The 13132-nt window shown below is 44.5% G+C and overlaps 1 protein-coding gene across 1 annotated transcript in view; it reads right to left on the reverse strand.

Annotated features, from left to right (window-relative positions):
* Window positions 1-13132, reverse strand: part of ESRP1 (epithelial splicing regulatory protein 1) — a 49949-nt gene that overhangs the window by 2318 nt on the left and 34499 nt on the right. The gene's annotated exons all lie outside the window — the stretch shown is intronic.

Below are 13132 nucleotides of genomic sequence, written 5' to 3' on the forward strand. Positions count from 1 at the left end.
TGAGCTATATGAAGAAGTTTAATATGTTCAATTCCACGTACATATCTTATAGCAGCAACAATTTTAAAGCTGGGGGAAAAAAATCCTGCTGGAACTTTGAGCTTGGAAACCAAGTGGTAAATTTGAGAATAAATGGACCTGCTTTCATTTTTCTCCCATGTAGGTACTTCAGTCCTTATCCAAGGAACTTCACGCTCCCTGGCACACTATGGGGCTTGTATCATCAGCTGCCCCTCAGGAGATGATCTCTGATTGATTTTACAGTCCAGGGAAGTTGTAGTCTTCCAGCTCAATGGGATCGCTTTCAGGAGCAGTGCTGACTTAAATACATTTTTTGTTTGGTGGTAAGGGATGAAACAGCACCAGGATAAAAATGTTTTAATTAGAGGAAATGGATCCTGGCTGGCTTAATAGTAAATATTTACTGCTCTAAGCATTTTACCATAAGAGATTGGGGGCTTATTCTACCCGCATCACAACAATTGTCCTAGTTTCAAGGCTTAAATCTACAGAAGCATGGGCTCACATTTGAAGTGCAAATTTTGGTTATTAGTGTTCTTAAATCCACATTGCAATGCCTTTTCTTGTTTACAAGACTGATTTAATGTTCCAGAGGAAACCACACAGGGTTGAAGCAGGTGCCTGAATGCATGTATGTACATCCCCAGCTTCTCCTGCAAAATGGAAGATGAGGGGGATCCCTAATCCTCTCCTGTTGGCAGCATTGACAGTTGATATTCCAGCAATATCTGTCAGTGCACAGGTACACCCCACTGGTGTGATACCTCATCTCTACATGGTTTTGGAAGGTAAAAAACCAGATGTTTATGTTTTCCATCTTGCTGTTCTGCTCTGTTGTTAGTTTTCACCAGGCTGCTTTGACAGCTGCTTTCCTCCAATGCCTCTAATGCAAACTTCCTCAGCTGCTGTGAACTCTGACCTGAACTATGGCTAGATTCTGGATCACAGGACACAGAAAACTTATTCCCATAGAAAAGGACTAAGTCAGCCTGGAGCATGCCAGACTGATAGCAGGATGGAAATAAGAAACATAAATTTCCACATCTGCATTTGTATAGATCTGTTCTTCTGTTCTTCTCCCATATTTTTTTTTTTTTAAGAGAGGCCACAGATGTCAAGAATCTCTGGAAATCAAACTGCCTACCTCAGTAGGAGTTTAGAAGTGATCCCCAGCCCCTACATTCATTTTTCCCCTTGTTTTCCTGGAGAGCCTTTCACAGCATGTTTGGTTTGTGCTGATCCTGTTCTCTAATCTGCAGTGAAACAAAGATGCTTTGGGGCTAAAGTGCAAACATACTCATCCTGGGGGATGTGCATGTGCACACACAAGCATGGATCAAATCTGACTTGCTGAAATAGTACTTGTGTTCAGGGTCAAATGTGCAGATGTTTTATTGACATTAAAAATAAATATAGACTTACACAAAGGACATGTGCTATTAATTTGATTTAAAACTAAAATTTCAGGGAAAACTAAATTTTCAGGGAAAAAATCTATGGGAGAATATAGTTTTGCTTTTTGTCTTGTAAAAGTTAAGGCAAATGTGTTTTAGTGTAATGCTGCCTATGTCCTGCATGTGTCTTGCCTTGCTGCTCCTGAACAGCATTTTATCTTAGAAAAAGTAGGTCAAACCCTACCAGAACTACCAAATTATTGTCAGAAATAGAATTTCAAATGGATTTTGGTTTACCTTCCTCTTCCTGAACAAAATAAAAATCCTTATTATAAGGTATATATCAATGCTGAATAACTGTTTGAAGAATATCTTCATGCAGGAGTGACTTAAGTTTGTAGTCAGCATAACACAGATCTACTTTGTTATTGCAATGACTTTGACTTATCTGTTATTAAAAGTCTTAATTATTTTGGCTTCAGTAATTTTAAACATGGTTGCAGACACACAGAAGTTGAAATTGTGTTATCCAGGAGGCACTACTTTTAAGTTCATAAACTTTAGAAAGTTTTAAATTGGAGAGGGGAAGTTAACTTGAATAGTAAAACTAAGTAGAGTACTGATTTTCCATGGGTGATTTCAACTTCACAAGTCATTCAGATTATTTAAGCTTTTGTGAATCAACAGAGGAAATTAATAAATTGACACCAAATGTGATCTTTTGTAAGTGATAGTCACAGAATCACAGAAGTTGGAAGGGACCTTTAAGATCAACCAGCTCCAACTCCCCTGCCATGGGCAGGGACACCTTCCTCTAGATCAGACTGCTCAAAGCCCCATCCAACCTGGACTTGAACACTTTTGGGGATGGGGCATCCACAGCTTCTCTGGGGAACCTGTTCCAGTGCCTCACCGCCCTCACAGCAAGGAAAAGCCATTCCCCCTTGTCCTGTCATTACACACTCTGGTCAGAAGTCCCTCTCCAGCCTTCTTGTAGGCCCCCTTTAGTACTCCAGGTCTCAGGAGAGCAGAGCAGAGGGGGAGAATCACCTCCCATATAAGTAAACCTTTAAAACTGTGGGGACTCTCATATGGGGTAAGAGCTGAGCTCTGGGTTTCTCAGTATCTTGGATGCCAGTCAGCTGCTTCATATCACCTTCATATCCTTGTGGTGGAATAGCCCCCAGCAGCTCTTGTCCTGATGTCTGGCAGTTTGGCTCCTTCTTGGTTAGAGTCCCTTCCATGCTGTTGGATTTTGGAGCTTTAGCTATGTTAATTTTCCTGACAGTTGATTTTCCTGACAGCTCTAGATGAGTTATGGGTGGTCCAGGGTTTTCTGAGCCAGGAGAGCTGCCCTGCTGTATGTCCTGTGTCTGCTCAGATTCAAAGCTGCCTTCTGTGGATGGTGGTGGGAGGGGGAGCAAGGTTTTGCCTGTGAGAAGCAGAGGGGCTGGCCAGCCCATCAAACCTGACTGCCTTGGCTTCTGCATTTAGTTCTGAGGGCTGGCAATCAAAGACTACAAATGGATGTTTCCTGTGGAAGCTGCCTCCAGAGAGGGATGTGGGACTGCAAGTCAGGGTCTACATGAAGGCTCCTCAGGACACATTGGAGCTGATCAGGAAGAGAAACAGAAGATGAGAAAACACTGCACAGAGGTGAGATTTGAAGCAACACAAAGGTGGGAACAACTCTGGAGAAAAACTGTTTTAGACACTCTGGATCAAAGGATCTACACTGAAACCCAAAAGGGTCATAAGCTTCAGCTCCCCTTACTAGCTCCTAGAGAAAGAGTTTACTGAAACCTTGACAGCAGATTGTGGAGCCCCATCATGAGAGGAAAGACTGTTAGAGACCCATCTGGAAAACTGTAGGTAGAAACAAACTTCCTGGTGGGAAAAAGCAGTTGCATGGCAGAGAAAACTAAGACAGGCTTGAATAGCTATCCCTGACTGCAAACAGAAGGGTGTGGAAATGTGGACACTGACTGTGGGCAGCACTGACTGTTCCTTCTGTTCTGGTGTGCTGTTGGCCTGGATCTTGCTGAGATTTTACCCTTTTCCTGTCACTGATTGACTCTGGGATTGTGGGTTTAAGGACAGGTGGCAGGACAGACATATTTTGGGAGCTTGCCCTGCATCAGTGCTCCTCAACACCCCAGCACTTGAGATGTGAACCTTTTGTCTAATGCTCCACTTAGAAGTCTCAGCCTCTGTGGGGAAGTGGGAGAAGTACAGCACTGTCCAGTCTGATTTCTACAGTTGTGGCTATAAAACAGCCTGTGTGGTTATTGACTCCTTAGTTGTTGCAGGGTGATTTTGAAAGCAGCAGCTACACCTTCCTCTTCAACTTGCCTTTTTTCTTTTTTTTTTGTTTAAGTTAGTTACTTGATACTGCATTTTGACCCTTGTCACAGTGAAAAAATTAGGTATAAGTAATATTTATTGGCTTGCTGCTCTTTTGAATGCACATTCAGCAAAGATGACAACATTTTGTTGGTACCAAAAACTTCAGCACTTATGTTGTCATTTATAGCTCACAGCTGAAATTCATGGCCCTGGGTGTTCCTGGCATCAACAACTTCCCTTGAATAGCTGCTGTTACTCAGTTGTTAACACTCACACTGTATTTATGATGTCTCTGGGGCACAGCAAAGCTGATTATATAATTTACTACATTCTTAGGTCCTGGATATGAGGATAAACCTCTTTCCCATGAAGACAGACAGATAGTGGAACAGGTTGCCCAGAGGTTGTAGTCTCTTTCCTTGGTGGGTTTGATTAGACTGGAGAAAACACAGACTAACGTGGTCTGACTTCAGAGCTGTCCCTACTTGGGACAGGTTTCTGGACTTGAGATTTCTTGAGAGATTCTTCTGACTTGAATTATCCTATGATTCCACAAAGTTGGCACATTTGCTTGCAGAAATATTCCTTTCTAATGCAGTACATGGAATTTACCCAGTGTTTCCCTAAACCTCAACTAGGAATAAGGAATCCAGGCTATGTGAATGTAGTCCTTAGCAAATGTATCATTTCAAAGCTTTTTCCTGCCATAGCTTCATTCACTCTGACTACTTACTCTCATTTAGAATCCTATGATTGAAAAGACCATTCTCCTCAGTTTCTTCTATGTCTAGATTCTGGTGTTTCTCACTGAAATCTGTGAGGTTTCAAAAGCAATAGCATCCTTCCCCCAGGCACCCATTGCTCAGCTACGACAAGGAGGATGTCCACTGTTCAGCTGATACTGCTCGGGCAGGCACATGCACTTTCTGCTCCAGCAGTGGGAAAGAGACAAAAAGGGCAGAAAGGACAGCAGATGTCATCTTTGTAGTTTGGGCATTCTTACTTTCCTCCATGGCTCACATCTGGATCCTTTGAATCATACCTTTGGACTCAAGAGGAAACAAACCAGTGTAATGTTTATGTGTGCCCAAGGGCAAGGGTTGCTCCTAAGAGGCTGAGACAAAAGCCTTTTCCTGGATTCTGAGTCTCCTGTGTTCTTAGGATTGTGTTCATAGTGGCAGCTCTTGTCTCAGTAAACCCAGTGCTTTGGGACTTGACAAGAGCTGGCACCACCTTCTGTATCAGGAAGCAGTTTCCTGTGTACCAGTGGTTTCTCAGAAATAGTTCTACGCCGGTGCCTGTGTGGGTGTTTCTGATCACTGTGCCTGGATGACAAAACCACTCCAATTTTGGTAGTTCAAGATGAAAAATGAATATGAGGTCGTTTCTGTTTGGTACATAATCAAATTCACATACTTTGCTTCAGATAAGCCATGGGCCTGAGACCACTTTTCAGACATATTTGTGTGCCCTGTACATCTCTGCTCCCCAGCATATACCCTCCTAGTCTGCTTTTGGCAAGGGCATTAGGAAATTCATAAGAAAGCCCACATGTGTGATCTTAACAGGGCATGGCCAGCCCAGGCAGTTCAGCTGTCCAGATCTCCTGAAGCTCTCACTGTCATCTCCAACAGCATAGGCAAGTTGTTCAGCTTTTCTGAATGACAGCATCTCTAAATCTCACCTGGAATATTGGTTGGCTAGCTTCCACAGGGATGGCTTTTGTGAAGTCAAACCAAACTCTCCCAAGATTTCAGTTACATAAGGTCAAATATTAAGAAAAAAAAGAGGGTGTGTGTGTGTGTAGTTTTCTGTGGTGGCAGAACACTGTGGTATTTCTTAGCAGAGTCAGACATTTGTAACAGATGCACATACACTCCCAGAGCAGACTGTATATGGCCAACATATCTCCAAGAGCCAGCTCTGAGGAGCTAACCATTCTTTCCCAATTAAATATCAAAAATGGGGAATGATGGATGGTTTAATCAGGCCCGTTGCATAATTTGCTCTGGGGTAGACCATTCACATTTTTTTCCAAATGTGTCTTGGCACAAGCGCTTTTCTTGATCCTTAATTCTCCTCTCTCTTATCTGAAATGCCATTATTTTCTGTTGTTCTCTGTGGGAGGCGTGACCAGAGCCTCACATGGCAGTGCAGGCAGAGCCACTGCTGCCAGCTCTGAGCCACCACAGCCGTCTCCCTTGCCTCCACCCCTGCCTTCCAGAAACGAGAAGAGCTTGTTTCGTTTTTTTAACAAAACTGCTGAACTGTCTCCTGTAATACCCTGTTATCCTATCCGGCTGCAACGTACTGCTTTTGATTTTTGCTTGGCTGGTTTGGAAGCAAACCCTTCGTGCATGTGTATGTACTGCACTGGCGTGCCGGGAAGCGAGCAGAGATACGTCCAGATCCTGCTGCGTGTTTGGCAAAGCCAAACCAATCCTTTCCTCACCAAACGAGGTGTCATTATAGCCACCCTCTGGCCTCTCCCTCAGCAAAATGAGGCTATTAAAAAAAAAAAAAAAAAAAAAAAAAAAAAAAAAAAAAGCAGGCTGCGCTGAGTCAGCGCGGGATGCTCCGCGCCCGGCACCGCTGTGTCGCGGCTCGCAGCGCTCACACCCGCCTCGCCGGGACTCTGCGCGGGTATCCTCGCACCTCCCTCGAGTGCCAGCTAGAGAGAGAGCGCTGCAAACTCCGTCTTTGAGTGTGGGGATTCAGGATCTGTGCCAGCAGCTCGTGTCGGCTTTGAGCCTCCGTGTTGTGTCGTGGGGCTCCGGCAGGGCAGATGAGCGCTTCCCATTAGATCTCACAGACACTAAAATAGACGCTCCATTACTGCAGCATGCTAGCTGGCAGTAATGAGAGGGCTCTGCTTACTACTTCAGTTACACACCGGCAATCTGGCCTCTTTGCATGCTTTATTTACCAGGTATTAATTGCAACTTCCACTTATCACCCCCCACCTAAATCACTGCATTGTCTGTTGCAGAGGTCAGACATTTACTTATTTTTGCTTTTATTATTAGCATGAGAAAACTCAATTACAGCAGGCATGCATACACAAACACAGTAGTAGATCTGTGCTGATGTTCTTAAAGATACACATCTGCTGATACTAAAAATAGCTCCTTGTCAGCAGCTTGGTAATTTTAGGCTCAATGAGAATTCATCCCCATGGTAACTGCACAGTTGTTGAATCATTTATTATTTGAGCTTCAAAATCACAACAGTGCTGGTAATTTTCATTCCCTGAACATTTTTAAAGACCTTTTGCAATGTTGCAGTACTCCCTGCTCCACACCATCAATATTTATCAAGCAAACAGCTGTAGCCCCTGAACTGACTACCTGCTTCTCCTTGGATATAGCAGGGCTGGGACACTCGATAGCAGGGTGACAGTTTAAATAGGTTTCACTTTTGTGATAACAGCAGCCTGTGATGTGGCTGTTTGGCCAGGGATGGTACACACGAAGCCCTGCAAACTCCCAACTGGCAAAATGAAACTTTAAAGTGTCAACCTAAGCCTCAGTCTTTGTCTCGAGAACCAGAAAACGAGATATCTCAGGTCTCTGTGTTGCAAGAGGTTTTGTAGATAAGAGGCTGTTAGTTTTTAACCTCTCAGATGGACGCTGTTGACCCCAAGCCGGTGGGGGGACACACTGCCTGGCTTTGTGGAGATAAAAGCTGTTTGCACTTTCCCTCTAATATGAGCTTACAGATAATGCTCATAGCCATCTTGTGCTAGACCCAAGAGGTAAAACCACAGGGAGTAAGAGCAAGGTGAACCTCAGGTTCCCTAAGAGCAGGGGTTGCTCACACTCTGCTGTCTCGGAGTCTCCAGAGAGTGGGACCAGGGTAAGCTCTGCAGGGTGGCACAGGAGGTACAGAGTGAGCTGTCAGGTTTGAAATAACAGAAATCACTCAGCAGCAGAAACAAACAGTACAAACAAATAGTACACAAACTGCAGTGAAATGGGGTACCAGAGATTGATTTCAGGATGGTCTAAATTACAGACACCAGCTATCTCACCAGCTGCACGTGTGACTTTTGTTGCACTGTTCCTGGCCATTAGGTTTACTGGAGTGCCCAGTACAGAGAGAGCTGTTACATTTTAGGTAGAAGAGGTTCAGTCCCTTTAAGAGGATCTGAAAGACTGACCCAGAAACACAGGCGCTATTCCCAGGTGCCAGCAGTTGTAAGATGATACACTTAACAGAGCTGATTCTCCTGGGTTAAAATATTGTAGCTATTACACACTGTCACGACTGATGTTGTATTTTTAGATCAAATGCACTTTAATTGTGTGAGCTTTTAAGAACCTCTTGGACAAGGCAATCTGCAAGATGCTTTGAAAAATTGCATTTTGTCTTATTAGTTCAGTTGAGTTGAACACAACAAAATAAGAATGTGCAGGCACCTTTTACAGCTGCTGTGCAGCTGCCTTCTACCTTAGGCAGCTTTCTGTAAATCTGTCAGTACCCAAAGTGTGTTGTGCATCAACCTGGTGGGATTTGTCAGGTGATCCTGGTATGCACTGCAGGGAGAGCCAGCGTCTGCCATCAAGGAGAGCTCAGTTTCTCCTCCCTTGCAAGGGTATGATGACCACTGATGTCAGCTCATGTCACCTACATGCCAAGAGACAATACAGTGGTTTTCTCACAGACAGGAGCAAGAGAAGGTGGCCCATCCACAAACTAGCCCCCAGCTCTGAAGTTCTCTCCTGGAGAAATGGCAGCTATTAATTCTTTATTCTTTATTCTTTATTTATTCTTGCATCTGGTTCCTCAGTCTGCTCATTTAATTAAATCAGAAATGTCCTTCCTTTCAGTTGGTTCAGCTGCTGTACATTTATCCCAGAGCACATACAGAGAGAGATTTGGAAGACACTGCTTTTTTGTATTTCCACCTACCAGGCTCCATCTTCTTGGGCTGGAAGTGCTCTCTGTGGCCACAGCCTCAGTTGCTGGAGGCAATGCCAGGTCTCACTATGCCACAGACAGACATGTCAATAGCAGAATTACTTGCTTGTAGCAACAAAAATCTGATCACAGCTCATAGGTTTTATAGTAAGTTGGGAGGTGAAGAAAATCACCTGCACAATAGGTCAGAAGTGGAGTTTATTCTCAAACACTTTGTGGCCAAGAGCTTGGTTTCAAGGAGTTTTTCCCACTTGCCAGACTGTGCTGTGTGGGTGGTTTAATTCTGCCCAGCAGGGTGCTGCCCATGAAGATGGGGTGGCTGTGCCAGAGGCTCCAAGCTTTTTCCCAAACAATTGTTTTCCTCTTTTTTCCTGACAAAGGATGAAGATCTGAGTAATGACCTCAAATATGCTGCTACTGCCTGAGGTGTACAGCTAAGCACAGCATCCGGTTTTACATTGTCACTATTTGTTTATTTTCACCTCGTTGTACCTTTTTGATCCTGCTTGGAGAGCAGCAGGGAGAGAACATGCACAATGATGTTGTGTGATGCTCCAGTGGCATTGCAGACCAAGGCCCCCCACAGCCTGTGAGCTCCCTGGGTGGTTGTAACCCAGGGTACCTGCACAGTCAGAAACCTTCACCAGGCACCAGCAAGGGTGTTATTGAACCTGCAGAGCAGCTGCAATTGGTGACCATGGATGGAAAGGAGACCCAGCCTGCCTGAGACTTCAAGATCAGGTTTGAAACTTTGGGTACAGTCTCCTTGAACATAGGCAACTTTTTAACCTGAAGTCAGAAAGAAATAATGAACATGTCATGCCATTCCATACTATATTTGCAGTCACTGTCAGAAAAAGAATCAAGTGTTAAAGCTTGTGTCTCAACTCTACCTTACTAGTTTTTCCCATGTGGTTGTAACTGTATTTCAGGAATGGCTCACAAGCAGTGGGGTGCTCTAGTAACATCACTCTGTCACTTTGTGCTTACTTTGTGATAGCTTTTAAGTGACATTTTTTCCATGTAATATCTCTTCCCACTTCACCTGAAGGCAGACTTGCATGGGCTGAAACTTTAATACATGAACTGCTTTGTTCTGTATTTGGCCTGAATCTTGCACTCCAAGTTACACATCAGCCTCCTAAAAAATGCAGGTGAAGTGCTGCTGTTTGCCTTTTCATGTGGTGAGCACATGCCAGACACTGCTGCTGCCTGCAGAAAGATGGGATTGCTGGGGAGCGTGCAGCACAGACACCTTCCTCTGTAACCTGAGGCCAGCTTTGATGTAGGGTTTGAGACTGGAAGCTGAGCAAAGGCCATGGGTTATCCTTGGTTTCCTGGAAGCCAGAGGAGCAGGTGGAGGGACACATGGAGCCAGCAGCCCCTGCATTGCAGCAGCTCATGCAGCTGCCCATGTGCAAGGCAGGGCCTGACATGGGATTTGGTGTTAGAGAGCTCAGAGCAAGCACTCACAAAATCCCATTCTGCTCCTGATGTTTCTTTATAGAATGATGGATAGATTCTCTCTGCAGGCACAATATGTAGCAGCTCTCTAAAAAGCAATCCAGGCTTGCTGATTAATGTAGGCCATCTTTAATTTTCTCTGCACTCATTTCTGTACATTCTCATTTCATTCCTGCGCCATTATGGAGGGTTCTCACTGCTAAGTGCATTTAAATATGACTTTAAGCCATGTGAGAGAGGACTCTCCTCTGTCCCCTTCTTCCTGTCCTCCCCCATCAAGGATCTCACTGCAGCTGAGTCCATGCAGCCTCAGATCCTGCCCAAACCTCTCAAACACCAGCAGCAATTCACAGCAGGGCCTCAGCAATCCCCTCCAGGCTCCTGAGTGTGGTGAGCCCAGGCCCATTCTTTTATTTCCAGTCAGTCTCACAAATCAGCATGAGATTACTCATTAATTGCTTGGGCAGACAAAACTTATAGCTTGTGAGGTCCTAACCACTCCTGCATTTTATTTCTCTTCTGTGGTGCAAAAAGACTGGGTAGGATAAGCTTCTTCACCCCATTTGCCCATCATGGGAAGTCTTGACTGAGTGTAAGATGATTTGATGTGCTAGTGCTATCATCAGGGTGAGAACCTCCAGCTGGCCTGCCCTAAATTCCCCGTGGGTCTTCTCAGGCTGTTTCATTGCCTGTGATGCTCTAGTGACAGACCTGTGTTGTCCATGGTGCTCCTTGGTTCTGCACTGCTCATTCCTGGCTTGGCACTGGGGCTCCCTTGTGTGTGCACCCATGATTGTTTATCCAGCTCCAAACTGTTCAGTAACAGTAGCTGTAGAGTAGTTAAAGGTCTCAGTTGCTTCTCTATGCCCATGAATCCTCAGAGCTATGCCCAGGACCCAAGATGTGGTGGCACAGGGCTGGGTGCAAGCATTACTGGTGAGGAAGAAGGGATTTTCAAAGGGGGTCGCTCTCATACTATGAAATCATGGCCCTTGTAGGCAGAAGTGATATCTTTCATTAACTTAAGAGATAAAGTTGAATAAAACCCCAGAGTTTGGGTGTGAGATGATATGATATTTCTGTGTTTCAGTTTGTCACAGGCTATGAGAGCCAGTCAGGGTAGGGCTTACTGGAGTTCATGTGGGCTCCTTGCTCAGCTATGACCACTCAATCAGTCATCTCCCTTGAGCCCAGCCAGGCTGATGTGTGCAGCCACATTTCTCACAGGAGTAAGTGAAGAAGTGGGAGTGGTATTTAATAACTTTTCTCACTAGAGGCACAGTCAGTTTTTTCAGCTGTTTTCCAGCTTGGTTCTGTAGGCGTGCTTTGGCTGCATGTCCTTCCAGCAGGGACTGCTGCAGCTGTTACTGCACTGTCTCAGTGCAGGAACTCCCAGAGCAGACCACAACTACATTCCCTGGGGAGCTGCAGGTAGTACACCAAGGAACTGCCACGTGACATGCAAGAGCCACACAAGAACAGTTTTTATCACCATGCTCCATTTACACCATGAAAACAATTTTTTTCCTTTGTTTCCTTTAGTACAGCATGACCTTCCCTCAGCTTCACAAACCAAGCAGGGCAGAGGTGGCAATGGTGGGTGAAAGCAAACTCATCTTGCTCTGACTGCCCAGACGTGTTTGCCAAGTAGCCCATCTGTGACCTGTGATGTGTAAAAGGATCACTGGCTCCTTTCTGGGTGAGGATACAAGAGGGCACAGCTGTTTACATCTCCATTCAAGTGATTAACGATTAAGCAACAACAAAACAAGGAGTGTGTGCGGCTCCACGAGCTGACTGTGCCTGCTGAGCACATGCTGATAGAACCAGCTGTTTTGAGGGGGTGATGAGCCCAGCAAACACACGCTCCTTCCTTGAGTACAGCACCAGAAAGGGACACGGTCTGGATGGGAGATGCTGGGGAGGGGACATCGTGCCTGCCCTTTGTCATCCTCTCTCCTGGGGCAGCACTTCGACATTTGCACAGGATGGCTGATGCTTCAGGTCTCCTTTCATCCCCCTTCCCTTCCAGTGAGGGGCACAGCCCAACTCTAACCTAGCCCTAGCTCCAGAGAGACCAAGGAGGTGACTCAGAAAAGCAGAACAGGGCAGAGGTGGGAGCATAGAAAAAGAGAAGAATGAAAAGCTTTCGCCATGTAACACAATAAATTTAAATATGGTCTTTATGAAAGTATATATTATACTTTCACCTTTTTTTAGATTAATTCCAGTTGCCTTCATTTTATAAGTTCTTTACACATTCAAACACATGAGCAATAACTTCACATCTCAAGTTCAATCAATACTCTTAACCCCATGAAAGTTACATTGAGGAATTGGACTTTCATCATTAGGCTTTCCTGCTTAAATAAATAAAATTGCCTCTAGCTGAGAGCCTGCCTAACTGAGATAATGGAGATATTAAGGGATAGCACAGCTGTAAGATTTGCCAACTAATTTTACAAAAAGAAAGCAGAACATACACATTCCCCTCTTTTGTAGAAAATATTTCTATATATTCTTTTTTTAAAGCATACACACATAACAGAGAAATAATATTCTATTCAGCTTTAGGTTAAATGATATTTAATGTCATAATGGATTTAAATAGAGACATATTGAAAAATGTGACGGATTCAGTTCTTAGTATATAGAATACAAAAATTCCAAACTTTGAGGGAGCTTATGAAAAATAGCAAAATATATACAATCTGAGTTGGGGACTAAGATGTACAACTAACTTTATAGTATCTGAGGTCAGGGTCCTAAGAAAAAAAGCAGTATCATCACAAACATGAACATCTGAAGAGGACATCTTGTCCACCTCTGTGCCTGACAGTGGGACCGGTTACACCAGTGCCATGTCTGATAAGTGCTTGGCCCACAAATCCAAAAGATTACCAGGGTGGAGGCTCTGCAGCCTCTCCAGGCAGTTCAGATCAGTATTTACCTACTGCTGCTAGAAGGAGATTGGTTCTGAACCCTTA

This window comes from Oenanthe melanoleuca, chromosome 2, assembly GCF_029582105.1.
Source record: "Oenanthe melanoleuca isolate GR-GAL-2019-014 chromosome 2, OMel1.0, whole genome shotgun sequence".
Lineage (NCBI taxonomy): Eukaryota > Metazoa > Chordata > Aves > Passeriformes > Muscicapidae > Oenanthe > Oenanthe melanoleuca.